The sequence below is a fragment of the Haematobia irritans genome, chromosome 2 (assembly GCF_050003625.1).
Source record: "Haematobia irritans isolate KBUSLIRL chromosome 2, ASM5000362v1, whole genome shotgun sequence".
NCBI classification, from domain to species: Eukaryota; Metazoa; Arthropoda; class Insecta; order Diptera; family Muscidae; genus Haematobia; species Haematobia irritans.
In genome coordinates this window covers 107,050,553-107,072,443 of record NC_134398.1, presented here as the reverse complement: position 1 = coordinate 107,072,443, position 21,891 = coordinate 107,050,553, and the positions used below count along the sequence as shown (strand labels likewise).

Genomic DNA, 21,891 nt, shown 5'->3' with positions numbered 1-21,891 from the left:
TGTTAGCTATTTCAACTAACGCAGCATGCTATTTCAGCAGCGATGTTTGTCAAAAATTTTTAGCAAACAAGTTTGCTAATTCAGCAGCATTTGTTGCTATTTTAGCTGTAAAAAGTGTTTGCTTTTTCAACTAACGAATGTTTGCTGAAACAACTACATGCTACTGCTGTCCCTTTTTCAGCAAACAAAATCTGCTGTTTTAGCAAACATTTTTGCTATTATGAGTAAAAATATTTTTTTGGGTGTACTACAGAATGAACAAATTTAACTGAATTGAATTCATATATAGAATGATTTTAATGAACTTTTTTCATTCATTTGGACAAATCTTACATATTTGTGGTAAACCTTTTACTTCAAATTTAGAACTGCTTACCTTCGTTTTTAAATACAATTTTGTGTATTTATATAAGCAATTTTTTCTTCAATAAAAGACATGTTTTATTAATATATTAAATATATTTATTTAGAATTAACAGCATCGACTGGCCTTGAAATATTAAATCACATTTTTTTCTTCTTCTAGTACCTTTCACTTTGAAAAAGTTGCTGCCAACACTCATAGAAAAAAGTCTGTTGTTAATAACAAACGCTGTCTGCTGTTTTCCAGCAAACAAAATGCTGCTGTTTTAGCAGCTTTTTTTGCTAAAACAGCAAAAAATCTGTTATTTTGGAACAGCAGAAATACTGCAGAAAGCTGAGTACTATGTTCAGTTTTCAAGCTGAAAACCAGCTTGTTTTCACGGTTGCTTTTTTTAATTAATTAATACAGAAATATAAAATTATTTGCAATCAATTCCTTGGATCTTTTCCTTCCATTATTTGGTAAGACTTGTTCAAAATATAATCGTCTTCATACATATTTTTGTACTTTTAGTTTAGTGTTTTGGTGAAAAACCCGAACATAGTACTCTCCTGAAAAGTCAGTAGTTTGCTGAAATTTTCTGCTGATCCGAATAAAATTATAAAGTCTCTCCAGTCAAATGGACAATAGTAAAATGGTACACATTATAAAACTTCAAGCGTTAAAAACAATTAGTATTTTTTGATTATGCAATAACATTTGTGAACAAGAAACCCTTTTTAGTAATTTCCATATTAAGGTGGGTTCGAGTTCAGCGTCTTAAATCGCCATTTTTACTTTTCTCTAGTTACCGGATTGCATTCGCGTACTTTTCAGCAAAGAGAGTAAAATGCACTTTTACTCTTTTGCTAGATTTTATTGGATAATTATTGCTATAAAAGTACGCGAGAGTAAAATGCACTTTTACTCTTTTGCTAGATTTTATTGGATAATTATCGCTATAAAAGTACGCGATCAGACCTAATATTGGTTTTGACAAATGTCAACGTCGATATTTCAAACGCCAACGCCGTCAAAGCATCACTTTTAAACGAAAACTAGACAAGCCGGGAAAATAAAGGGTGATTCTTTTGAGGTTAGGATTTTCATGCATTAGTATTTGACAGATCACGTGGGATTTCAGACATGGTGTCAAAGAGAAAGATGCTCAGTATGCTTTGACATTTCATCATGAATAGACTTACTAACGAGCAACGCTTGCAAATCATTGAATTTTATTACCAAAATCAGTGTTCGGTTCGAAATGTGTTTATCGACAAATTTTGTTCAGCGATGAGGCTCATTTCTGGTTGAATGGCTACGTAAATAAGCAAAATTGCCGCATTTGGAGTGAAGTGCAACCAGAAGCCGTTCAAGAACTGCCCATGCATCCCGAAAAATGCACTGTTTGGTGTGGTTTGTACGCTGGTGGAATCATTGGACCGTATTTTTTCAAAGATGCTGTTGGACGCAACGTTACGGTGAATGGCGATCGCTATCGTTCGATGCTAACAAACTTTTTGTTGCCAAAAATGGAAGAACTGAACTTGGTTGACATGTGGTTTCAACAAGATGGCGCTACATGCCACACAGCTCGCGATTCTATGGCCATTTTGAGGGAAAACTTCGGAGAACAATTCATCTCAAGAAATGGACCGGTAAGTTGGCCACCAAGATCATGCGATTTGACGCCTTTAGACTATTTTTTGTGGGGCTACGTCAAGTCTAAAGTCTACAGAAATAAGCCAGCAACTATTCCAGCTTTGGAAGACAACATTTCCGAAGAAATTCGGGCTATTCCGGCCGAAATGCTCGAAAAAGTTGCCCAAAATTGGACTTTCCGAATGGACCACCTAAGACGCAGCCGCGGTCAACATTTAAATGAAATTATCTTCAAAAAGTAAATGTCATGGACCAATCTAACGTTTCAAATAAAGAACCGATGAGATTTTGCAAATTTTATGCGTTTTTAAAAAAAAAAAGTTATCAAGCTCTTAACAAATCACCCTTTAGAAGAATTATTTTGTGTTGTTTGGTGATTATTGTGTTATTTGTTAAGTATTGTATTGTGTGATATTGTATTCCTTTTAAAGTCATTTTGTTTTTAATAATTTTTAGATTGGAAAATTATTATTACACATTGATATATGGGAGCAACCGTCGTATGGTTCGAGCCCACTTTGCTTACAAACGGTTATGGATTCAATCCTAGTTTCGACTAAACACTATAAAGTTTTGCAACTGAGGATTGGTGGATTACTCCCTCTGGAATGCTGGTGACATTTCTGAGTGTTTCAAAGCTACTCTAAAATCGCAATGGGAAATAATGTTCAGGCTCGGCTATAAAAAGGAGATTCCTTGTCTTTGAGCTTCCTACATGGAATCGGTGGCACTCAGCGACAAGAGTGAAGTTCAAAACTGCTGTATCATAAGGGACTGAATAGTCAAAGTGGGCCTGATATAATGGGCTGCCACTATAGCTAACCTAAACTGTACCCGAATGTATCACAATTGGCAAAGTTCACCTAAAATGTGAGTATTAAACCCAGGATAACATTACAACCTTTCTATTTTAGCGAAATAATGCCAACTAAATACGGCCTTAAGAGAATAATGTATGCTTTTAGTTTTAAAAGTACCTATTTTATTGGTCAACTTTGATGACATCGTTCAATACAATACCTATAAATAAAACTTGTTTACAAAATAAAATTTTTGTCATGTATATTTGATGAGAGGTGATTTTATTATGTATTTTCATCTCCTGAATTCGAAAATAGAGGTTAAATTATCAAACCACTTTTATTATAGATCGACTCCTGATGAAGCAATTCAATGTAATTGCGAAATATTGAAAAATAAAGAAACCAATACATACAAAAAACGATCTCAAGCTTGATTAATTATTTTCTATTGGAAAAAAGAAAGATCGAATAAAATCAAAATTTCTGGTTAAATTTTTATATGGAAAACGTTTTGAGATATACTTATATTTTTGGTTTTTACTAGACGCGAGAATCATATCTCAAGCTAGAAATGTCCGCTTATATCGCTGGATCTGTAATAAGTTAAGTGGTTCTAAATATATCGATCCAATTGAGCACATTTCCATCATGTTTTACAGTGATTCTGTGCCGGTGGAAAAGTATCAACCGTTGAAATAACGCCCGATTTCTCTTTATGCTCGTAAAGGTGATACTTTATCGTAAGAAGAGGTGATTTTATTATGTATTTTCATCTCCTGAATTCGAAAATAGAGGTTAAATTATCAAACCACTTTTATTATAAAGGGTGATTTGTTAAGAGCTTGATAACTTTTAAAAAAAAAAAAACGCATAAAATTTGCAAAATCTCATCGGTACTTTATTTGAAACGTTAGATTGGTCCATGACATTTACTTTTTGAAGATAATTTCATTTAAATGTTGACCGCGGCTGCGTCTTAGGTGGTCCATTCGGAAAGTCCAATTTTGGGCAACTTTTTCGAGCATTTCGGCCGGAATAGCCCGAATTTCTTCGGAAATGTTGTCTTCCAAAGCTGGAATAGTTGCTGGCTTATTTCTGTAGACTTTAGACTTGACGTAGCCCCACAAAAAATAGTCTAAAGGCGTCAAATCGCATGATCTTGGTGGCCAACTTACCGGTCCATTTCTTGAGATGAATTGTTCTCCGAAGTTTTCCCTCAAAATGGCCATAGAATCGCGAGCTGTGTGGCATGTAGCGCCATCTTGTTGAAACCACATGTCAACCAAGTTCAGTTCTTCCATTTTTGGCAACAAAAAGTTTGTTAGCATCGAACGATAGCGATCGCCATTCACCGTAACGTTGCGTCCAACAGCATCTTTGAAAAAATACGGTCCAATGATTCCACCAGCGTACAAACCACACCAAACAGTGCATTTTTCGAGATGCATGGGCAGTTCTTGAACGGCTTCTGGTTGCTCTTCACTCCAAATGCGGCAATTTTGCTTATTTACGTAGCCATTCAACCAGAAATGAGCCTCATCGCTGAACAAAATTTGTCGATAAAAAAGCGGATTTTCTGCCAACTTTTCTAGGGCCCATTCACTGAAAATTCGACGTTGTGGCTCGTTAGTAAGTCTATTCATGATGAAATGTCAAAGCATACTGAGCATCTTTCTCTTTGACACCATGTCTGAAATCCCACGTGATCTGTCAAATACTAATGCATGAAAATCCTAACCTCAAAAGAATCACCCTTTAGATCGACTCCTGATGAAGCAATTCAATGTAATTGCGAAATATTGAAAAATAAAGAAACCAATACATACAAAAAACTATCTCAAGCTTGATTAATTATTTTCTATTGGAAAAAAGAAAGATCGAATAAAATCAAAATTTCTGGTTAAATTTTTTATAGGGAAACCGTTTTGAGATATACTTATATTTTTGGTTTTTACTAGACGCGAGAATCATATCTCAAGCTAGAAATGTCCGCTTATATCGTTGGATCTGTAATAAGTTAAGTGGTTCTAAATATATCGATCCAATTGAGCACATTTCGATCATGTTTTACAGTGATTCTGTGCCGGTGGAAAAGTGTCAACCATTGAAATAACGCCCGATTTCTCTTTATGCTCGTAAAGGTGATACTCTATCGTAAGAATAAGATTAGAAGAAAAATGACAAAGTTATAAGCATATTTGTTCGATATAATCGTACAATTTTAGCTCGAGAAATGATTTAGCTAATTTAAAAAGGACAACAAAATAAAATAAAAATATAAGGATATCTCAAAAACTGTTTCATAAAAAAATTTTTAACCTCTATTTTCGAATTCACTGGATTAAAATACATAAAAAGAAACCTCTATTCAACTGCAAATTTTAGTGTAAAATAGTGTAGTTAGTAATTGCTTTTTTATTTCTTTTCTTTACAGATTATTATGTTTTATCCGCGTGTATAAGACCAAAGAAGAAAAATAAACGAAAATAAATACTTACAACACTTCAACTCAACTTCCAATACTTCGATGGAATTCAATTTATTTCTTACATTTAATAAATGTAGAAGTTATTATATTAAATGATTTACGGGTTTCATTTCAACACATTGTTAAAAACGACAAATTTTGTTGCTGGGACAACAAAGATTTGTAGTTGTTATAGCAGTATAAATGTTAGCTATTTCAACTAACGCAGTTTGCTATTTCAGCAGCGATGTTTTGTCAAGACTTTTAGCAAACAAGTTTGCTAATTCAGCAGCATTTGTTTGCTATTTGAACTGTAAAAAGGTTTGCTGTTTCAACTAACGAATGTTAGCTGAAAGAACTACATGCTACTGCTGTCCCTTTTTCAGCAAACAAATTCTGCTGTTTTAGCAAACATTTTTGCTATTATGAGTAACAAAATTTTTTTGGGTGTAGCAATTTTGTCCACCTTTTACAATTTCAATACCTACAAATATAAACAAAAAAATCCTAAACCAATTTTTTCACAAAAGGTAGCGTCACTGAATATTATGCGCTTTACAGATTATCAGTTATTCCTGACGGAATGTCGGTGTTCGTAAAGAATCTTACAGAGTGTCGGATCGATACGACTTGTCGGCGATAACTAAGTTATCGGTAAATGTGTTATCGATCCCATAAACATGCAGCAGTATCGATTATGCCTTCGGACTTAACGTATAATGTACACAATATATGGGATATGTTCGACGCGAGCACTGTCGTCCGGAATAACTGATAATTTGTAAAGCGCATTAACAGATGTTTGTAATTTTTTTTTGTTTTTCTTTTCTTCATGTTGTTCAGTTGGACTAAGTGTTCGTTAATTGTGATAGCAATTTGAAATTGCTTTTTAATTTACTCTTATTTTCTTTTGTTAATAAAATTGAAATAACTAAATTGGCTTAATTTACGACAATTTTTTGGGGCTGTAGATTGTTATAACTTAAAATATTTTAAGAATTCCGAAAAATCCCGGAATTCTATATTTTGAAATCCCGAATCCCGGGATTTATAAAAATCAATCCCGAATGACAGCCATAATTGGCATATTGTACGCGAGAAAAAAATTATTTATCAACTATAAAGGCCGGTACTCTGTTCGGTTTTCGCGTTGAAACTCCATACGAAACCAAAAAATGCGAAAAACTAGCGAAATTTTTTCCATTTGTGATACTTTTTTTTTTTTTTTTGAGTTGAAAAACTGACGTAAATCGATCAGTCAGTATTTTCATAACATGGCGCCATTTGCAATGTGTATTAAGAAATAATTTATTTATTAAACTGATTTTTGTGAATTTATAATGCAAAAGTGGATCGGATTATTATTTAAAAATGTAATCTGATCGATTGATAAAACAAAGTATAACATGGAGTTGTATTTCCGTAATAAACTAGAGACCAACATCTAGCCGCTCGCTACTATATGGAAATATAAATAATGTATATAACATGGAATTTAAACACAAATGCTCATAAAATAAAAGTTGAATTTGGTGAATTACATTTTACAATCGTCTCTTTTGTACAGGGCATCGGGATAATAAACACAAAACAAAATGTAGCACAGCAATTGATGTTGCAAAACAATCGTTAGCACTCAACCAACATGTATAGCACCGGGGTAGCAATGAATGGAATCACAAGAATTAATTGCTATGCAGCATTGTAAAATTAGATTTTTTAAATCCGAAGTTATTTGTAAAATAACTTCTGCTTCTTCTTTTTCAATTTAATTATTATCAGCCTATTTCTGATATCCGAACGAAAGCAATTGTGAACGAACGGTCCTCACTCACTTTCGTCTAGATTTTGGTTTCTCTAACTTCCATTCGTTCGTTCGCATGGCTTACGTTACTGTCAAATGCTACCATTACCAGATCTCAATTATTTCAAATTCCTGAAAAAGACCCATACATTTAAAAAAATATTTTCCATAAAATTCAATCTAGCATCGCCGTTTATTTGGCAAACTTTTCCCGCTTCTTATATTTGGTTTAGCTCAATAATTGTTTTAACAAATTAGCCCGCGTAGAGAGATAAGTATTTGTATTTCCATATTTCTACAATAATTACAGTTCAGTTCTCCTTTTAATGAGTGTTTCATTCGAAATGTATGTGTTTGTTCGTGTTAGACTTTGCCTTAAACGGGCGGTTATAAAGAAAAAAATAGATCGATATAAACAACTTTTATCACATATTTACAATAAAAGCTTTAATCAATTTATCAATTATTAAGTTTTTCCTTATTTATAAATGACTTTTTCCACAAAACGAAAGGTATTTACCAAGTGAGTGGTTTTGACATTTCAGTTCGACAAAATGCGAACGAATCGAGTTAGAGAAACCCAATTTTAGAGATTACGTTACATCTTCGTTCGCATTGACTTTCGTTTCGATTTTCGTTTAGATACCCCTTTTCGTTTTGTATGCGAACGAAGACTAGAATTCGGATAGCAGAAATAGGCTGTATGTATGCGTGTGTGTGTAAATCGAGCCACTAGTTGCCTATGTATATGTAACCATTTCGTGACATTTTGCGATGTTGTCAATACATTTCGATGAAATAAACGCGAAAAAGTTCCAAAATGGCTGTTTTTTTCCTTCAAAATATATTGTCAACACTATCATTTTTCAACGCGAAACAATGATTGAGGGGAACTTTTTTCGCACCAACAACCAGAGTACCGGCCTTAACATGGTAAAATAAGAAAGGTGCTATTTGTAAAGGTTTTGTGCGAGTCAACACTCAAATTCTGTTTCCTTCTATTGTTTTTGTTATCAAAGAATTTGTCATGTTTTCGTATGAAAATATTCAGTCAAACGCTAACAAACTTGGGTATTTGAACAGGTGCGATTCTTGTAATACAACAAAACATGCAATTTTGACTCACAGATTGGAAATAAGCCATTCAATATCGGAAATTGTGTGACAAAAACTTTTTTCTCAAGTTGTACATGATCTGGCAGAAGATTCGAAGTTTGTGAATGTCTTCCGAATCAAGACTAAAGTTCAATGGAAATGCTTCATAAAATCGTAAATATATTTTTTATCCATTTTTGAGGATATAGAAAAAATGGTCTATGCCCTGCCAACATTTTTTGCATTTGGCGGCACTTCTGAGAATCCCCACAAACAGTCGTATACTCTCTCAAAAAATGGAAGCTGATTCTAGATAATTGGAAGAAAAATTCGACGAAAATTGAAAAAAGATGGACGAAAATTCTAGAATTCTCAATGAAAAACTTCAAGAAATTTCTGAAAGCATGGAAAAACGTGTGGACCATATAGAAGGTCAAATTATAGAATTGGATAAGAAAGTTCTTTCCGTAGATGAGAAAATTGTGGTTCACGACGAGAAACTTCTACACTTGAAGAAAAAAATGGCTGACCTGGAAATTAAAAGTGGTCGTGTGCGCGTAATCGAGGGCCCAAAAATCAAAACTCCTGTGAATGGCATTCGAGACCCAGACATAAAATGTGCAACATATGCGTCACAAAAGGCTACATTCGCAGAAACAGTAACATTTGCACTTGCGCAAGAAACTGTGAGATTGCTGGCACGGCCTCAAATTCACAAAGTACGCAGAGTAGAGACCGAGTGTGAAGAATCTAAATCTGTCATTGAATCGATGAAAGAGGCAATGAAGCAGGTAATGCATGAATTGAAAAAGGATGCAACTAAATCCCGAATCAAATGCTATAACTGTTATAAGCCGGGCCATATAGCTCGAGAATGCAAAGCACGACGTAAACGATCAAGATCCACATCTCCGTCAAACAATAGCCATAAAAATGTGACACCACTAAATCGAGCTAATTCAGCGGGGCAAGAGCTGGCTCCCACAGATGATGGCCCCACAACCTCCATAGCAATAGTACAACAGCAAAATAACAATTTAAATGTCGCGGGGTTTATTAACGGCGACAAGCGTGCATTGACGTTGGATACGGTTGCGTCGAAGTCTAGACATAGTAAAAGAAAAAGTTACACCATTGATTGGAGTCAAACTACGCACGGCCACAGGGGAAACCGCAACAGTATATGGGAAGGTCGACATTAAGCAGACTATTGCCAACATATCCGTTAAGTATGAGTTCATTGTGGCCCATATAGTAGATGAAGTTATAATAGGTGCGGATTTCATGATTGCCTTTGGTCTAACCCTGGATATGAAACGTCGTGTCATGGTCCGATACCGAAATACCGGTTAATGTGGGATACGACAAGAATACCCCTATCAGACGGTTGACTATGAGCAACCCAGAGTTAATACCACCGCATTCTGAAGCGATATTATGGGTGCCAATGAATGGAGATTGTGAAGTCAGCAAATTGTGGGTTGTTGAACCAGCAGAAAACGAAAACCACAACATCATCTTGATAGCAAATGCCCTGGTAACAGCGAATAAAGAGAGACTAATACCAGTTCGTGTTTTGAACTTGTCCGACAATCAAGAGCATATTGGAAAATTTTCTGACATTGGCAAATGTACACCAGCCGTGGCAATAGTCAATTTGGAAAGCAACTCATCGAAGGCACATTTTTTTTTGTTTATTCTTAAACATTAAAAATAGATTGTTTAAGTTATAATACTACAACTAGTCTATTTACAAAGGGACTAACTAGTAGTTTTTTAATATTGATATGAAAATTTACAGAGTTAAAGTATCATATTGTGCCTTGTTGATTGAATCGAAATTTCAAATCAAGTGGTTTATATCTCTGAAGTCTTCGGTTAGATATATGTTGTAATATATGTGGTATCTCTTCATTTTTGTGACTTAACAGTCTCATTTCATGCGCTTCTGCTTGATGATAGATTTCTTCTCTCACTGTTTTTATATTCAGTTCCCTATGCAGATCGTTGTTCCTTATATACCACGGAGCGTCCACTATTTCTCTCAACACTCTGTTTTGAAATTTGTGAATCATATCTATGTCTTGATTTTTAGCACAACCCCATAGTTGTAGACCGTATGTCCACATAGGCTTCAATACTTGTTTGTACACCATTAGTTTATTTGCAATTGACAAATTAGATTTTCTCCCAATTAACCATTTTAACTCACGGTATTTTCAGCTTTTCATCAAGTGTCATACCAAGATATTTCGCTGAATCAGCTCTAGGTACTTCTTGATCTTTAATATATATAGGTTTAGGTTGTATCTTTTTCTGTGTAAAGTTAACATGCACAGATTTTAGACCCCATTTGTCCATCCATTTATCAATATCGTTTAGAGCAGTTTGTAGTTTGGTTGTTGATTCTTCAATATTTCGCGTTTTTGCCATTATCACTGTGTCGTCAGCAAAAGTGCCTATTATGCAATCTTCCTGAGGCTGAAGATCGTATGTATATAGGAGATAGAGCATAGGACCCAATATGCTACCTTGCGGTACACCGGATTGAATATGGTAAAGGTTGGAGTACTCTAAACCTTGCTTGACACGATAAAATCGGTCTTTTAGATACGATTCCAGCAAAAGGCAGAAGTTGCTGGGTAAAATGTTTTTCAATTTGTGTATTAATGATGAGTGTACTACTCCATCAAATGCTTGTGATATGTCCAAAAAGACTGGTGAACATACCTCCCTTTTCTCAAATGTTTCTTCAATGGCATGAGTTATTCTGTGAATTTGCTCTATTGTAGAGTGTCCTTTTCGGAAGCCGAATTGATGATTAGGAATGATTTTTTCACGCTCCAAATATGAGTTGAGTCGTTTACATAAAATTTTTTCAAATAGTTTTCCAATTAATGGCAGTAAAGATATAGGTATGTAAGAACTAGCTTGACTAGAATTCTTCCCAGGCTTTGGAATCATTACAACTTCTGCAACCTTCCAGAGAGTTGGAACGTATTGAATGCGAATGCAAGAATTGAATATTTTGGTCAGTTTTGCTACCGCTTTAATTGGTAATTGCTTAAGGATCTCTCTATTAATTAGGTCAAAACCAGGCGTTTTTTTGCAGCTTAAATTTTTTATTTCTTGAAGAACTTCTTTCATCGTAACTTTTTCTATAATTTCTTCCTCAACGTTTCCGGTAATGTCAGTCTTTGGGTTAGAAATTTTGGAAAAAATTGTTTTTAAATGTTCGGCAAAGACATTGGCTTTATCGTAGTCAGTTTTTGCCCATGTATTTTGTTGTGTTCTTAGGGTTGATTTAATTTCTTTGGCCGTTTTAATTTTTTCGTTGCTTTCCACAAAGAATAGTCAGTTTTACTGTCATGCCCAAGCTCTGATATGAATTTATTGAATTTGTTATTATTGTACTTTTTAATTTCTTTACGTAACTTTTGTGCTAACTGATTCATTTTCTTTTTTTCGTGCGGCGAAGGCACATGGCACAGCGAAGAAACATCTGGAAGGTTATGTCGAAGCTTGGACACGTCATCTATCACCGACCGAGAAAAATAAGGCCAAGCAATTGTTATCGAAAAAAGGCCTCTGCCTTTGATTTTGGAAGAGAAATCAAGGAAGAACATCTGTTGTGAAGCATAAAATAAATACTACAGAGCAAAGACCAATAAAACAGGTCCCACGAAGGGTTCCACTGGCAAAACGAGATGAGGTACATAAGCTCGTAAAGGAAATGGCGGAAAGTGGTGTGATCGAGCCATCATCAAGTCCTTGGTGCTCACCAGTTGTACTAGTCAAAAAGAGATAGCACCCGATTTTGCGTCGACTACAGAAAGCATTGATGACACGTTGGACACACTACCCGAACAACATGGTTTTCCACGCTTGATTTGCAGAGTGGATACTGGAAAGTAGAGATCGCCGAGAAAGGCAAAGAAAAGACAGCTTTTGGCGTTAATGGCGGTCTTTGGCAGTTCAATGTAATGCCATTCGGGCTCTGCAATCCTCCGGCTACGTTCGAGCGATTGATGGATGGATGATGGGTGGTGCTAAAGGGGTTGCATTGGAAGTCCTGCTTGATATACCTAGACGATATCATAGTTATAGGCAAGACATTTGACGAGCACCTTAAGAACTTGAAGGATGTTATCCAGCAACTGTCAGCCGCTGGTCTACGACTTAACGCTAAGAAGTGCTCGCTTTTCCAGCGAGAAGTTAAGTACCGGGGTCATCGTGTTACAGCAGAGGGCATATGCACCGATGAAGACAAAATTAAAGGCCGGTATGCACCTCTAGCGAAATTTCCGGTAGCAAAAATTTATTTAAATCTCCGACAAAAAATGGTTTGTGTAGAACAGTGTAGAGAAGCAAAATGTACACAAATTGTAAAACAGCTGATCGCTATTAATATTCGATAATTGGAAAAACGTTGGTAATAAATGAACGCCAAGAAAACAACAATAATAGCTATTGCAGCAACTTATTTATTAATAAAAAAGAAAAAAAGGACGAAGAGACGCTATCCGTCCATAAGAGTAAATTCATATCTCAAGGAAAGAAGTGATAAGGAGAGGTTTTCCAAGGATGTATGTATACATTACCATTAAATAATTTGAACCAATTTTATCCATTTTCCGCAGTTTGAAGAAAAATTTCAATGACATACATAGTAGTTCAATTCTAACTAAAATAGAAGAAGCTTTTTGTATACTTCTCGAAAATAGTAAGAATGAAATACAGCGTGGCTAAAATGTAAATTTATTTATTGAGATTTAAGTTAACTTTTGCGCAGGGAGTAGAATTAACATTATAACTATGCACACCAAATTTGGTTAAATCGGCTCAGATATAGATATAGCTCCCATATAGCTTTCGCCCGATTTACACTCCTATGGCCCCAGAGGCCGAAATTTTCGAAATTTTATGCAATTTAAAAATATTTCCAATATTTTGTTACTAAAATTGAGGTTGTCCCGGTCATTATACGTGTATAATATGTGCTTTATAGGATTTCACATTAATAGTTCGATGCGCTACAAACGGAATGACTGTTTAATGTGGATGAAGTTTTTCTACCTTACGTATTTGTAGTTAGACGATCCACCAGACAACATATTATCACTGGAAGTAAGACTGGAATCTTCCGCTGAACCGATAGTACAAGTGCTGATAAATATAAGACTAAATTACTTGACAAATGTGGCTTAGGTGCCTCAAAACTTGGAAACTTACCGCCTTTTCTTCGAAATGTTTGGCAAAAAGTCTAATGACTCGCTGAACTCCCAGTCTTTCGCATTTTCATAAACAAATACTGGGTTATCGAGGAATTCACCGCCATCGTCACCGGACTTAGATTTTCGCTTTGTCTGAGCTCGGTAGCGTTTACTGTCCCGAAGCGATGCCCAAGTGGATTTACATTCAGATACTAATAAATAAATATACACGTGTTATACGTAGATTAATAAGAACGCCGTGAAAAAAATATATAATCCTGGCATTAATTGACACTAACTTGGTTTTCCGAGCTTTTCACTAATTGTCTTCCATGCCCGATTAACGGCGTCTGTTTTAAAATGACCCGAATGACTTAGGTCCCAAATAATGGGATTGCGTTCTACAGCCTTTGCCAATTTTGCTCCGTTTGTTAAAATTTTTGTTGCTGTGTAGAAAATATTAGAATATTTCTGTTGATCAAATTATTTGTTAAAAAATTATTTACCTAGTGCTGGTATATTGTGGCGTGAACAATTTTGGCGAGTCTTCATCAAAGCTTATTTCGAATCTGCAAAAATAATGAACTTTTGGTTTTATCTAAAGACCAATACTAAGTTCATGTACAAATACATACCTAGTTGATTCCATCTCACTGGTAAAGGAGGTATCGTCGAATTCATCTAAATATTCCTCAAACAAATCCTCAATTTTCTACCGACCGCTTAATTTTTTACTCACAAATAATTAAAATTGAAAACTGTTACAAGCAAAACGTTTGAAAACAATAAAATGGTTACTGTCATTACTTGTCAAAATCTCTCCAAAATAGGCTTTTGACAACCCTGTTATGAATAAAAATTTTCATTAGAGGTGCGTACCAGCTTACGAAATTGAAAGCTACCGAAAATTTCGTTAGCATAAATAGCAATGCATTTCTTATGGGAATGAAATTTTTCGCTAGAGGTGCATACCGGCCTTAAAGCAGTAAAAGATTGGCCATGTCCCAAAAATCTCCATGAATTGTGCAGCTTCCTTGGATTATGCACTTATTATTGTCGATTTGTGCCAAACTTCGCCAACATAGCCGCTAGTCTCCATAAATTGACGCAAAAAGGTCAGTAGTTCCAGTGGAGTGAAGAACAGGAAGAGTCATTCAATCATCTAAAAGAACTTTTATGTTCATGAAAAAATTTGTTTTGGATACAGATGCTAATGCGTACGGAATTGGTGGTGTGCTATCTCAACAGATTGACGGTAAAGAAAAGGTCATCGGATATTTTAACCGAACGTTATACAAGCCCGAGAAGAACTACTGCGTAACTAGAAGAGAGCTACTTGCTGTCATAGAAAGCGTAAAGCCTTACCACAAATACTTGTATGGGCAGAATTTCTTGCTAAAAACTGATCATTCAGCTCTGCGATGCTTGCTTCAATTCAAGAATCCGGAAGCCCTTTTTGGTAGTACTCCTTCTGTTTTGCCTCAAAATAGGCCTCAGTTTCGGCGATCGCCTCTTCATTGTAGCCAAATTTTTTCCCTGCTAGCATCCTTTTGAGGTCTGAGAACAAGAAAAAGTCGCTTGGGGCCAGATCTGGAGAATACGGTGGGTGGGGAAGCAATTCGAAGCCCAATTAATGAATTTTTGCCATCGTTCTCAATGACTTGTGGCACGGTGCGTTGTCTTGATGGAACAACACTTTTTTCTTCTTCATATGGGGCCGTTTTGCCGCGATTTGGACCTTCAAACGCTCCAATAACGCCATATAATAGTCACTGTTGATGGTTTTTCCCTTCTCAAGATAATCGATAAAAATTATTCCACGCGCATCCCAAAAAACAGAGGCCATTACTTTGCCAGCGGACTTTTGAGTCTTTCCACGGAGATGGTTCACCGGTCGCTGTCCACTCAGCCGACTGTCGATTGGACTCAGGAGTGTAGTGATGGAGCCATGTTTCATCCATTGTAACATATCGACGGAAAAACTCGGGTGTATTACGAGTTAACAGCTGTTTTTGGTCAAATGTGAGCTCGCGCGGTCAAATGTGAGCTCGCGCATTTTGCACAGAGCTTCCGCATATCCAAATATTGATGAATGATATGACCAATACGTGCCTTTGATATCTTTAAGGCCCCTGCTATCTCGATCAACTTCATTTTACGGTCATTCAAAATCATTTTGTTGATTTTTTTTGATGTTTTCGTCGGTAACCACCTCTTTCGGGCGTCCACTGCGTTCACCGTCCTTCGTGCTCATTTCACCACGCTTGAATTTTGCATACCAATCAATTATTGATTGATTTCCATGGTGCAGAGTCCGGAAACTCATTATCAATCCAAGTTTTTGCTTCCACCGTATTTTTTCCCTTCAGAAAACAGTATTTTATCAAAACGCGAAATTCCTTTTTTCCATTTTTTTCACAATAACTAAAGTTACTTCACAAAAGACGCTCTATCTCACAAACTAATTGACTTACAGACGTCAAATTTTGACATGAATCATTTGAAGGTTGGTACTATATAAAAATAATATGCATTTAATACTAGCAACGCCATCTATATTGCAGACCGGGGACTTATCAGCCAACCTGTTAGAATCCAAACACTGCTCGAAAGCTGAACATAAGGAAGAAATCGTTGATATCCGGCTGTTTCACGTCGAATCTGGGGCGGACTGGCCAACAGAACAGCGCAAAGACCCAACCTTGAGAAAAATTATTTCGGCAAAGGAGGAAGAGAAACCTAGCAAGAAAGACATCGCAGCCGAAAGTCCACTAATGAAATCATACGGGGCTCAATGGGACAGTCTATGTCTGGTCAAAGGAACCCTACAACGTAAGTGGGAAAGTGAAGATCTCAAGAATAGCCGCAACTTGATAATCGTGCCAAATTCCAAGGTAAAGGATGTTTGACGGAATTCCACAATGGACCTAGTGGATGTCACTTAGGAATAACCAAAGCAGGCGAGAAAGTGAAGCAACGATTCTACTGGGTTGGATGCCAGAAATCAATTGCTGAATGGGTGGCAAATTGTGAGAAGTGCATAAAGGCGAAAGGGCCAAGACGAAAAAATAGAGGTCTTATGCAAGAGTATAGGACAGGAGCGCCTTTTGAAAGAATAGCAATGGACGTTGCACGCCCTTTCCCAGTAAGTGATTCTGGAAATCGGTATGTCCTTGTGGTCATGGACTACTCAGCAAGTGGCCAGAAGTTTATGCCATTCCTAACCAAGAGGCGAAGACGATTGTGGATGTAGTCGACAAGAACTGGATATGTCGCCACGGTGTGCCGACCGAGATACACTCAGACCAAGGAAGAAATTTTGAATCGGCCATATTCAAAGAGATGTGTGACTCCCTTGGTATCAAGAAAACAAGGACTACGCCATTGCATCCACAGTATGATGGCATGGTAGAAAGGTTCAATCGCACCCTGGAAGAACATCTTCGAAAGGTGGTAGATAACGGCCAACGAGACTGGGACGAGCATATACCAAAGTTTTTGCTGTCGTATAGATCAGCCATTCTACGTCACGAACACCGGCCCAGGTTCTATTCGGAACGGAATTGAAGTTGCCCGGAGATTTGATATTCGGCGCTACACACAATGAGCTCGCCATGGAAGAAACCAGTAACTATATACCAAACACATTTGGTAAAGTTCACGAATCAGTGCGAAACACAATAAAAATATCTAATTATACAATTATTTTTCGAGCTTTATGGGCAGATATAGATTAAGGAACATGGTTAATAGAGCCATTGAAAAGAAAACGCCAGATACAAATCTATACACGCCTGGACTGTACATGTTTCGGTTCGGGCGAATGAACCTTTACACAGCCTTTAGTATAGATCTGGCTGGGAGAGATAACTCAATTTTGGGCCCTTTATGCTAACTCCTTATAGAGAAAACATTTTGGAAATTTCCTCTTACAAAAGATCTTTTCATATAACTTACAAGTCCCTTAATCTTATTTTTATTTCGTTTTGTTACATCGTAATGCAACAACACGAAATTTATTTTTAGAAAGCTAATTTGTTAGAATTCACCTAAGTGGTGAACAGTCGAACAATGGTTATTGTTTCTACAGTCAACTACAACAACATGTGACAACTTACAGAAACTGGTTTCAGGATACAACAACAATTCCAACGCTTACATTAGTCGTGTTTTTCCTAGTTTTACGACGCGCTCATCGTTGCTTATTATATTTCATGTTAGCCTGATACCGAAACAATCTGCAGTCTCAGTACAAACTTTTATTGTTCTTGCCCGCTGCATAACTTTTTTTTGCCATTTTGTCTGGCAGCTAATAGCTTTGGTATCTTTATTTGTATTTCACTTTCATTTCTGTAAAGTGGTAATTCTCTTGGGCCTGTCGAGGCCAGACAACATCGCTGATAGTGTGCCAAATTGACAGCAATAAAAAGAACAAAAATGAGAAGAAGAACATGAGACAAACCAAAAACTGTAAAATGGTTGATGAAGGTGTAAGTGGTTGTGAAGTGCCGTATACTAACGATAGTGTCATGGCTGACACTGGAAATTGTTCAGTTGTGGAAGTTTTAAATGATGTAAAAGTGGTAGAAAATGGGAAAAAGACCAGGGGAAGGGAAGACAAGCTTTTTTTATGTACTTATTTATTAATGCGATCTATCTTACATTGATATTTGACATTATTTTTGGTTTTTGCAAATTTTACCCCAATGGCGTCGACCCAGTGGTTAACCCATATTAAACATTAAATTTCAATTTTAAATTTATGTACACCCAGAGAATGAGGAAATGATGTCAGTAACTTATTTTTTGTTACAAGAACAATGTTTTGATTATTTTCCCCATTATACATTCAACACGACCATAAAAAAGTTCACAGGATCAAAACGAAATTCCCATAACCATTCAATTGGTTACAATAACCAATGCCGATAAATTTGGTTTTATGCTGCATAAAATTGTTGAGCTAACCACCAGCATAGTGAGACCTACATCATGGGAATCAACATTGAATAAAGTTTATTCCATAGAAAAGAAGTTGCCTTCAGGTAAGTATCGCACCGATTTATAAAAAAGGAATATTACAAAAGTTTCCATAAAAATTGCAGGCTTCATACACCAACAAACACAAAAACTGTTTACGGCAAGCGAGTTTTTTATTGTATTAAAATACAGGAAGAGTCTAAGTCGATCTGTATTTATATCTAGAGGCTTAAGGAAGAAATTTCTGGCAAGTATATATTGAATTAGGTTCTGTAGTTTGACCACATAATTGCAACCTAATAACCATCTGTCATTGGTATACAAACATTACCTATAAAAAATTGAAAATTGATCTCACATATATGTAGATCAAAAGCCTTTGTTGTTAGCACCTTTTGTATTTATTTTCGTAGTTTATTATGATTGTAAATCTTGTAATAAATTAATAAAATCTCAATATAATCTGCCCTTTCATTTGATATTAGAATTTGGTTAGGATAATAGTAAAGAAAATCAAAACAATTAATATGAAATTGCGACAACCAATGCAAAGTTGATCCAACATACTACCATGTAGTTACAATTGCCAAATGCTAGTTGTGCTGACAGATATCATTGATAGTTGATGGAACCACCTGCTTTCGGTTGGCAAATAATTCGGTTGAGGCAACGAATTTGTTTTCTGGGTGTATGAATCTGTACACATATACCTATGTAATGACTATATATACCTATATAATGACTTAAACTAGTAAATCCTGTGGGCTTTAGTTTTAAATCTTTTAAATGTTTCTCGACTTGACATTAAGTTTGAAACAAGCGGATTTGGGTGGTTTTCAATTCTTATTTTGTAGGATAAAAGTTGAGATATAATTTCTTCTTTTACTGTTTTATATTCAATTTTATATTCATGTTCTCAATACTTTCGATTGAAACTGTTGTAGCATTTTTATATTTGTATTTGAAGCGGTTCCCCATAATTGAATGCCGTAAGTATATACAGGTTTTATTATGCATTTGTAGATAAGAATCTTAGATCGGTAACCAAATAGGTATTTCATTTTATTCAATTGGATATCAATAGATTTTCTTTTAGTCTCTATATGTGTTTTCCATTTCAGTTTTTGGTTCAAGTATATTCCTAAATACAGGGCGTCATTTCGTTGAGGTATCTGGTTTTGGTCTATTTTTTGTTTTAAAGTAAATGTTACCACGCAAATCAGTTTTTAAACTGCATCATGAACTGTTTTTGTTAATTGCTGGCGAAGAGCCATTTGACTTCCATTCCATTGGTGGGTATTATAGTCTTATTTGTCTCATATCGGCATTCCTCGGATGAATTATCCACTTCACAATCACACATAGGTGACGCAATTAAATTTGAAGCGAATATAAAGGGAGCATAGCTGCGCAGCTCCCTTTATATTCGCCATTCAATAACATATGGAGGAGGTAAAAATAATTTTTGCTGTCACAGAATCCGGATTTTCATTGGAAACCCATCTTGACAAATGAGGCTCATTTCCTCCTCGGGGCATATATATTAAAATTGTTTCATCTGAGGGTCCTCTATTCTCATCGTACGACTGTTTAGTTTGGTTAGTGGCATTGCGGAGTTACTTTTTTCGGAAATGAACTTGGTTTATGTCTTGTTTATGGCTGGTTGGTGTTGATCTGCACAACACTTACTTTTAACAGTTACGTGTGTAGGGTCGCTTGTAGCACTTTAATTCATTTTTTCTTACGCTTTTATATTCGCCATATATATATATATATATATATATATATATATATATATATATATATATATATATATATATATATATATATATATATATATATATATATATATATATATATATATATATATATATATATATATATATATATATATATATATATATATCCTGCCAACATTTTTTGAATTTGGGGGCGCTTCTGAGAATCCCCACTACGTCGAAAACAATCATATACGACATCAAAAACTCGTCGGAAAAGCGCCGTCACTATTGAGAAGTTGTACCACGCCAAGTTACTACGAAAAAGTTTCTCATCAGTGCAATTATTATGTGCCTATTTAGATCAATTTCGAAGGACGCCAATAAGAACCCCTGCAAACTATCAGAAAAAGTGCATTTTAAGGTAATTGTAGAAGAATCATTGTGGTCAAGTAAAACACGATTGTGTAGATGTTTATTGATTCGATTAAAAATTCATAATTTCTTATAAATATAACATTTTTCGGTTTATCTCATCACATTTAACATAATTTTTTGCATTAATAAAAGAATGATTTTAAGTTTTAAGTAGCAAGTTACATATAGCAGCGTCTATCAGCCAGTTTGTTTATTTTCGATGGAGACAGCGTGCCTGGAAAAATATTTGAAAAACGATCACTTTATTCTATTTGGAAAGTCGAAAATTGTTCACCATATACCATTCACAATTTTAAGCGTAATATCTATGTTTTCAGAACTTTATTTTCGTTTTTATTTAAATAAAAAATAACAAGCTGGTTGCGCTTGGCGTTTCACAAAAAATGCAATGGCTCCTCTAACAGTAGTGATGGCAAAATACTTTCATGTACATTTTGTACTTTTTGATATGCTTCCCCCATCACAGTTCGCGATGGTTGTGGTGACATTTACGAGTCTGTGGTAGCGATGAGGATGAAATGGAACTTTGAAATGCTGGGAGGGTATATATATATTATATAGAAGGAAAGTAAATACAACTTAGACTAAATAAAACTTATGGAACTATATCAAAATCTGAACGGATTTCAACCGAATTTGGCATGCATAGTAAGAATACTATTTCTACTCCATGTGCAATTGTCCATGTAAATCGGAGATAGTGTAATCCACCCATTTTGAGATCCTAAAAAGAGGTTGCGCTGCTGTGTCAGTATTCTCATTTCCTTGCAAAAGTCTTGCCTTGGTATTTATGAGATTGGTTAACTATTGATATAGACTTTCAATATACATTGTGTTTACAAACTTGGGCTGAAGATGTGATGGCGTCATGCAAGTTATTCTTAAGAAAAGTCGATTCCAGTCTCGTATCTTCTTTTAAGTCATTTAATTCAAAAGTTTACAATGAGCATTCTCATGATCCATGGTCACATATGGTTCTAAACGTGGTGCCATTGTTGAACAAGAACATAGGTACGGGAGAACTGCTTAAAACTCAAAGTTTAGGAGTTCTCCAATAGTTGGCCAGAAATAAAGATTGTGATGTGAGAAATGAAGAACGTGGAAGACCAACAACAAAGTTTGAAGATGCTGATATTGAATGGAGATGACACCTTGAGTCAAAAGCAAATGGTAGCAATTTTAAATCTTGTCAAACAAACAATGAGAAAGTTTCAAATAATGTATTGATATAAATTATCGTATTTATTTTGTGTGCAAAAAGATCTTAATTTCACATTTGATGCCAATTGAACTCTATCGTGTCTGTTCTGGTACACACATGTACAATTTTCGTGTGGTGTCACACTAAAAAGGTGTTCTAGCCAACAC

The 21,891-nt window shown here is 35.5% G+C and overlaps 1 long non-coding RNA gene across 1 annotated transcript; it reads left to right on the top strand.

Annotated features, from left to right (window-relative positions):
• The first annotated feature begins 2,402 nt into the window (after positions 1-2,402).
• Positions 2,403-5,389, top strand: LOC142223647 (uncharacterized). The gene is made up of 2 exons (XR_012718849.1): positions 2,403-2,875; positions 5,243-5,389. It is a non-coding gene; the product is annotated as an uncharacterized LOC142223647 (long non-coding RNA).
• Positions 5,390-21,891: the final 16,502 nt, after the last annotated feature.